Here is a 9,334-nt window from a genome sequence, read left to right as displayed (position 1 = left end):
TGCTCTCGTAAACAATTTATCACTTGGCCAATTTTTACGGAAGAATTGATAGCACATTATGAGGATACAAAAAGCAACACTTTTTTTAGCCAATTGATAAGTCTCAAACAAAAGGGTTCAATAATGGAGCACATTGAGGAGTTCCAAAAATTGAACATAAGGGTAAAAGATATTCCAGAGGAGCATAGGATTGATGTGTTCATAGGGTCTTTAAAGGATAATATCCAACATGATGTTCACCTTTGGGAACCTGATTCATTAGAGAAGGCATTCAGGTTAGCAAGAAAAATGGAAAGCAAAATTATGGCAACCAGGAAGCATACCACTCACAACTATAAAGACAGAAGTGTTGTTGCCCCTATTCTTCCACAACCTATAAGGTTGACACCAAAACAATTGGAAGAAAAAAGAGCAAAAGGGCTTTGTTACAGTTGTGATAGCAAATACACTAAAGGTCATAAGTGTGCTGAGAAGAAATTATTCTACATAGATTGTGAAGAGGAAGAAGAAAAGGAGCAAGAAAGGTCAAAAGAAGAGGATATACTCCAGTAACAAAGCCTAGATGAAGAACAAATAAATCCGACCATATCTTGTAATGCATTGGCGGGAATTACCACTCCTCAAACCATCAAGATAGAAGGACAAATCAAGAAGAAAAAGGTAATAGTATTGATTGATTCAGGAAGCACCCACAATTTTATTCATTGTAAGGTAGCAAAAGAATTGAATTTCTTCCTATATCCAGCACCAGAGTGTCAAGTGATGATTGCAAATGGAGGAACAATAAATTGCTCTGGAAAGTGCCATAATATCAAGCTATCCATGGGAGAATATGTATTGACTAGCCCAATGCTTTCCATTCCAATGGGAGGTGCTGATGTTGTACTAGGAGTCCAATGGCTACAATCCTTGGGTACAATAGCTTTTAATTTTCAAGAATTTTTCATCAAATTTTCTATGGAAGGAAAGGAAGTTGAATTAAGGGGTATTGCAGGGAAACCAGGAAAGATAACTAGCTCTAATAGTATGACAAAGCTTCTAAAAAAGGAGCAAAGAGGTGTAATTACACAATTATGCTCGCTAGATGTGTCCACATCGGAATCATCTATTTCTCCAGATCTCCAAAAAGCCTTGGACAATCATTCCAAGGTATTTGAGACTCCCAAAGGTCTCCCACCTATGCGTGATCATGATCATGCTATTCATCTGATTCCAGGAAGTGTTCCTCCAAACATCAGGCCGTACAGATATCCCTATGTCCAAAAGAGTGAAATTGAACGTATGGTTGCAGAAATGCTAGAGGCTGGTATAATTCAACCAAGTCAAAGTTCTTTCTCTACTCCAGTAGTATTGGTGCACAAGAAGGATGGATCATGGCGCATGTGTCCGGATTATAGGGAGCTCAACAAGCTCACTATTAAAGATAAGTTCCCCATTCCTGTCATTGATGAATTACTGGATGAATTGCATGGATCAATTTACTTCACCAAGTTGGATCTTCGTTCAAGATATCATCAAATCAGAATGAAGACTAAAGACATTCCGAAAACAACATTTAGAACTCATGAGGGTCATTATGAATTTTTGGTCATGCCTTTTGGCCTTACCAATGCACCTTCAACATTTCAAGGTTTGATGAATTCAATTTTCAAACCATTCCTTAGAAAATTTGTGTTAGTATTTTTTGATGATATACTAATCTACAGCAAGTCTTGGAAGGATCATGTTGAACATGTTGACAAGGTGCTACAACTATTGAAGGAGAAACAATTATATGCAAAAAGATCCAAATGTTTCTTTGGAGTCCAGGAGGTGGAATATTTGGGTCATATTGTATCTCATGAAGGAGTTAAGGTAGACCCTAGCAAAATTAAAGCCATTAAGGAATGGAAAATCCCCACATCCATAAAGCATCTACGAGGATTTCTCGGGTTGACAGGGTATTATCGCAAGTTTGTTAAGAATTATGGGAGAATAGCAGCACCTCTAACAACATTATTGAAGAAAGATGCATTTTCATGGACTCCGGAAGCAACAAAGGCCTTTGAACATCTTAAAGAGGCAATGTGCCAAGCACCAGTCTTAGCTACACCAGACTTCACAAAAACCTTTATTGTGGAATGTGATGCTTCAGGAAATGGAATTGGTGCTGTTCTAATGCAAGATGAAAGACCCATTGCTTTTGAAAGTCGTCCAATCAAGGGAAAGTTTTTAAGCAAAGCTATTTATGAGAAGGAAATGTTGGAAATACTCCATGCACTTAAGAAATGGCGACCCTACCTAATGGGTAGACACTTCAAGGTAAAAACAGATCATGATAGCCTTAAATACTTTTTACAACAAAGATTATCCTCTGAAGAAAAACAAAAGTGGGTCACAAAGATGTTGGGTTATGACTTTGAAATCATCTACAAAAAAGGGAAGCAAAATGGGCAGATGCACTCTCAAGAAAGGATGAGGATGTGGAAGCATTGTTGTGCGCCATTTCTATTATCCAACCAGATTGGATAAAAGAAGCAAGGGAGGAATGGAAGAATGACGAAGAAGTGTGGGCACTTATTCGAAAGTTACAACAAGATTCCAGTACGTTTGGTACATTTAGCTGGAAAAATGATTCGTTATGGTACAAAGATCGCTTATACCTCTGTGAGAATTCCCAGCTAAAACAAAAGATTCTTATGGAATTGCACACTTCTCCCTTAGGAGGGCACTCAGGATTTTAAAAAACTTACCACAGGGTTAAGAAGGAATTTTTTTGGGATGGCCTTAAATCAGATATTCAAAAGTTTGTGGTTGAATGTTTGGTTTGCCACCAAAATAAAGTTGAAACAATTAAGACACCGGGTCTATTACAACCTTTATCCATTCCAAGCCAACATTGGGAGGAGGTTTCAATGGATTTTATCACAGGTTTACCCAAGTCTGAGGGAAAGAATGTCATCATGGTGGTAGTTGACAGACTTACCAAGTATGCACACTTTTGTGCATTATCACATCCATTTAAAGCCAGTACAGTTTCTACTGCATTTATGGAAACAATTCAAAAGCTACATGGAAACCCAAAGATTATTGTAAGTGACAGAGATCCCATTTTCACTGGAAATTTTTGGACAGAATTATTTTCTTGTCTTAGTACTCAGTTAGCTCATAGCTCATCTTATCATCCTCAATTTGATGGGCAAACTGAGATAGTAAACAAATGTTTGGAAGGATATCTTCGTTGCTTTGTATCTGATAAACAGACACAATGGGTCAAATGGTTGCCTCTGGCTGAATGGTGGTATAACACTTCCTTCCATACAGCAACAAAAATGACCCCATTTATGGCACTTTATGGGTATCAACCACCATCCATCACATCATATTTAAGAGAAAATTCTAAGGTTCAGGCAGTGGAACATCACATCGAACATCAACAACAAGTCCTCCAACTCTTAAAGGATAACCTCGTGTTGGCACATAATAGAATGAAACAACAGGCAGATCAACATCGCAGTGAAAGAAGTTTTGATGTAGGTGATTGGGTATTCCTACAGCTACAACCATATAAGCAAATGTCCATCAAGCAAGCTAAGAAGGATAATAAATTATCACCAAAGTATTATGGTCCGTACAAGGTGTTGCAAAAGATTGGTACTATGGCATACAAATTGGAGCTTCCTGCAGCTTCTCGATTGCACCCAGTTTTCCATGTTTCATGTTTAAAGAAGGTTATAGGCGACAAGCTCCCAGTTCAAACAATATTGCCAGAACTTGACGAGGAAGGAAAAATTATATTGGAACCGGAAGCAGTCACAGAAACAAGAACTCGACAGCTACGAAATCATTCAATTTCAGAGTATCTTATCAAGTGGAAGAACTTATCCGCTGAAGATTCCACATGGGAGGATGAGAATTTTATGCAGAAGTATCCATAACTACTCAAGCGTTGAGGACAACACTTTTTTGAAGGAAAGGGGCATGTTGGGTCCCTATAATACTAGTGATTACCCCATTACTATTGTAGCTATACCCCTTATTAATATTGTTGTGCCCCTATTGCCCCCATATTGTTATTACTGTGCCCCATAGAATCCCTCTATTGTTATTTTTTGTGGTTTTATATTATTATTGTTAGGTCGGCTGGATTATATTGTGACTCCTTAGACTCCTATATATAAAAAGGAGGTTTTGTCATTTGTATCATCCAAGAATTGTTCATTTATGTAATGTAAAGGAGGTTGCCCCCTCGAAGAGGCTGAATTCTAAGGCGTCGATCTATCTTTTCTATCTTTTCTTGAGCTGGTTTCATAACTCTTTGTAAGGGCCTTGTTATCCATATGTGAGTTGTTTAACAAGTACAAACCTTGTGTTTCATCCATTTCTATATATATATATATATATATATATATATATATATATATATATATATATATATATATATATATATATATATATATATATCTATAACATTACTCGTGATTCAAGCCATAACTATTTAGTCAATCTTGAGTCTATATACTATTATAGTTTCCTGCCATAATCAGGAAACTATTAGAAATATATGATCATAAAATGATTAATCATCATTTAAGTTATGCATGAAATAATATTTAACAACATAATGAATATCATCGCATAATAACATAATCTTCAAATAACATATATCTTGCTCATTGATAATATGCATATCAAACATGATCGTCACATAGTATAATATAATCGAATTATCGATATGTAATGTCCTAAAAAAAATACATTTTTCATAATGTCTCTCACAAAATTAAAAACGAAATGAGGCATTGCAAGCTAGAAGAGTGTTTGAAAAATGTAAATTATATTGTACCCATGCTCACCTATATAGTCATAAGTCTTCTCCTTTATGCTAATGATATTGTTCTTTTAATGAAACATAGTTATGATTTTCACAAGAAACTAAAACTCCTTCATGTTTTTTGTTCTAAGATGGGCATGTGAATCCTCCAATACTCCGTTTTCAAGATTGGTATGAATTTTAGTGCCAAAACAAAATTCATCATAATTAAATATAGGAAGATGACATATGATGCTATGATATATGAAAACAATAAGTTGGAGGAAGTTCCTTCATACAAATACCATGGAATCAATATCCATCACAAGATAACTGAAATTATAGTATTGAGAAAATTATAAATGGAGGATGAAAAGATTACTATGGGATTGAAAACAATTGCAAGTGAGAAGATCTTTGATATGTGTAATGGCATGAACTTAAAATAGAATTAGGCACAAATTGTATATAGAAATTCAAATAATTAACTAATAAACATTAAGAAAATTTCATTAATAATTAGATCATTCACTATTGTAGTGGGTGATAATAAAATACATAGAGTTGAAAAACACAACATACTTATATCTTGAGAACGTTGAGCGACTATGATCTCACTAACCATAACCAACACGTTGAGGAGAACTCTTCACCCAACCATAGACCCAATTACACCATTTCTTTCTACAATTGTCAACCCTCAAGCCCTCAGTCAACTACCGATGCCTATGAATCTCTCCTATCAAGGAAAAAGAGTGCCTCAGATCTTCACTCTCATCCATCAAATAAAACAGTTTGTTCCAAAAATGGAAGGGAAATATTCTTGCACATAATGCATATGTTATCATGTATTTTTTTTTTTGTAATCTTAAGTTTTTTCCTTAAACTAGATTTCTTCATAAATTTACTTTTTCTTATTTTTACTCTTACTTTTTATTGACGTGAATTTTTCCATAAATTTATTCTTTTTTTTTATATTTTCTTTACTTTATTATTTGTTTATTTTATTCATTTATTATTATGAACTTCGCTTTATTATTAATTAATTATTATTCTCAGTTCTATTATTTATTAATTTAATAAATAGAGTATTATATACTCTCCCTCTTCATGGAACTTCATCCCAAAGTTAACTTTGATTATGTTAATTTTTTTTTTAATTCAACCTCTATCTTCCACATCACCTTTTTCTAAACTAATAATGTCATCCCATGTGACCACAAAAGGTATCAAAAGTTCCCAAAAAGTGTGAGCAATGCTCTAGAACTTCACTACATTAAAAAAAAAGCATCAAAATTTCTTAGGAAGTGTGAGGAAAACTCTAGTGCTTCACTACATTCAGAAAATAAGCATCAAAAGTTTTCAGGAAGTTTGAGAAATACTATATCACTTCACTACTCTAAAAAAACTACGCTTAAATCCATCTTGGTCTATTGTGACCTCAGAGTGACAAACCTCATATTCTTAAGAAGGCATCTAACATAATACTCTCATACCCTAGGCATCTCGAAAGGTTGGCCCAAATCTTACTAGAAATCAGTAAGGTACATAGGCCCATGCATCGAAGTCCAATCCCATAACTCCATTAGCAAGAAAAACTCTATCCATTTCCTACACTTTGGCATCACTACTCCAATATCACTCACTCAAACTTCTGAAAATTCTGCTATATACCATCAAGAATTATTCAAGGAAAAGGAAACATTGGAGTAAGTAGTTGATTGAGTTTTTCCTTGGCCCATAATGTGTTAAATATTCTCCTTCATACTATGGGCTCCCATGAGATCATCAGATAAACTGATTCTATTAGTCCACAGGTGCATTCCTTGTCAGTCATCACCTCACAACATGCAACCAATGCATTTGTAATAACCTCATCATCTCATAGAAAATAATATATATTCCATCATGAGATTACAATATCATTGTTATCACAAGATATTGAATAGTAGGACCTTGCATGCTCACACATGTCAACATTAAATATCTCATCATAAAAATAAAAAATTAGACATAATTACCACATGCCATCACATCATGATATACCCTAATAATGCTATCTCATCAACATATATTTATCAAAAATACAATATTCTATCAGCGTAATAAATGGAACCATATGTTAGCATTATGTTACCATTATAACCTATATTGAATATGATAATCAACTCAACACAAATCACATATAAAACAATAAAACATTAGCAATGTTCTTATCATGACTTGTCAACAAAATAAAATTCATTAACTTGAATAAACAATTAATACCAACTATTACATTTAATGTAATAATATCATCTACCTAGAATTTTGTCTAGATCATCAATGTTATGAGTGTTCATCATCAATATCATCATTATTATGAACGTTCTATTCTTATTAATATGCTATTTTCTTTCTGATAATCATTTCCTTATTTTCAAGAAGAAAGTTAAGAATTTATACCATAGGTATAATCACTCTATCAATATGCTCAAGTTTATATATATAAGTACATTATTAAATTTCAAGTAAGCATCATAATCTTGACACTAAATGTCTTGTCATGTATTCTTTCATAATTTTGTTAAATTCCATGAGTTGTTTCAATTCTTTTTTTTATCACATTACATTTTTTGTTTATTCTTTCAAAGGCCACTAAACCCAATAACATGTAAGCACTAGTTCATAATTGAAAAAATAACAACTAAATATAATATAACTATCATTTGCAGCAAATCTTGCAAAGAAAATGTCGTAAGGTATAAATTCGAAAAAAAATAGTTAGATATAGAAGATCATTGAATATAAAAATTAGTAAACAAAATATAATAAATTGTTGGGGCAATTCTGTAAAGTCTTTACAAACAAATTCATTGCTTTTGTAAGCCATAATCAGCCTCTACAGGTAAGGTACGAAACTAAAAATTTTGAAGAGACATCTATGAAATTGGCTGATGTACTTGCGGTAAGCCAGACACCAAATTATATAATACAAATACTCTTTCCAGTTAAAAAATAAGAGTGGCAATGTGTGCTCCTATAGACTTTTGTAACAACCTTGCACAATTTTAATTGAAGAAGACTTTCTCAAGGATGAAATGCAACTTTACAAGGAGTAAGCAGAGGGTAAAACCATAGCATGCCCTTATGACCTATGGCATCAAATTTGCAAAGGAAGTGAATTAATACTAATTAATTACTATCAAGATTTCCCAAAATATTTACTGATTTGCAAAAATGAAGGATCACAGGAAATGAAATTGATTAGCACACCATTAAAATCGAGAACTAAGTAAATTGTAAATTCAATAAAATTGATACATGCTTTAATATCTCAATGCTATTGTGTGTGAAACCCAAAATATAGTGCAAGAAAGACAACAATAACACACGACACAAAAACGAAAATCTACCCATGAAGCTAAATGTGGGAAAACCAACAACAATAGAAGGGTTTCTCAGCTCTTCGTGAATTCGGAAAATGCAGACTACATGATTTGTCTATATCTATAGCTACTCCTGATTGGGAGCTTGAACAACTACCTAGTGATGATCTCTTTCATTCAGCTAGTGAAACTCCTACCCTTTTGGATCAATTGATCTAAGTTAGGTTCATCATGTCCCGAACAATATACTAGGTAGTGTTTGATGGGCTAATTGAATTCAAAAGCATCAAAATACTTGTCATGTCGAGGGAATCAAGAGAAATCAACTAACATAGTCAATAACAAAGAAGAAAACTAAACAACTAGAAAAGATTTCAATTTTATAGCACCTACCTAGTTTTTTTATAAATTAATTTAATTGGGCATTCAGTCTCTCTCTTTTTATATATATGAAGTGCATACATAGGTACGCAATGAGTTCTGTAAGTGTCATTTTTCTATACAATATGTGATCCGGATTTAAACAGGAATGCAACAAATTACAGAGAAAACCATAAACATAGAGATGAAACAAAAATAATACTTCATTTAATTAATGTAAAATACTGAAATATGCTTGCAAACAGAAATGGAAATAAATCAGCTAGGGCAATGGTAGCCTATCTCTGAGAGGAGATGTGGCAGCTACATGCCTCTAAATTGTCTTACAATGAGGCTTGAAAGCCTATTTATTATTGAGAAACAATGGAAAACCCTAAACATGCCAAAACCTAACCCTAGAAGATGAAATGCCAAATTGTGGGCCCCATTTTGGGTAAGTTGGTACATCAACTACCAGGGGTCGTAACTTTGGCACCCAATCTTTGTTTGACGCGTACAATAGCTCGTTAGAAAGATCTATCCGAGAACTACAACTTTTGGAAGAGCAACATCAATCTTCACCCTATGTTGCTCCTGGTTTTCCCAAAAAACGTCATTTGGGGCCTCAAAACGGCTCCGGAAGTTCACGACCCAAAAAACTACTAAAAATAGTAAATTTCTCTACAATTAAGGAAACTGAAAAACTGAAAGAGACAGTAGTGGGGGTCCAAGTGGGATAGGTGCGTGGCCACCAAAATCGACCTGGATCAATACACGATGTACCTGTTACAAATCCTGGGTAGATGATTTAACT

Source organism: Pinus tabuliformis, chromosome 5_1 (genome assembly GCF_031772625.1).
Source record: "Pinus tabuliformis cultivar Carrire ecotype Pingquan chromosome 5_1, CPIR1, whole genome shotgun sequence".
Lineage (NCBI taxonomy): Eukaryota > Viridiplantae > Streptophyta > Pinopsida > Pinales > Pinaceae > Pinus > Pinus tabuliformis.
Note: the sequence above shows the minus strand (reverse complement) of the source record.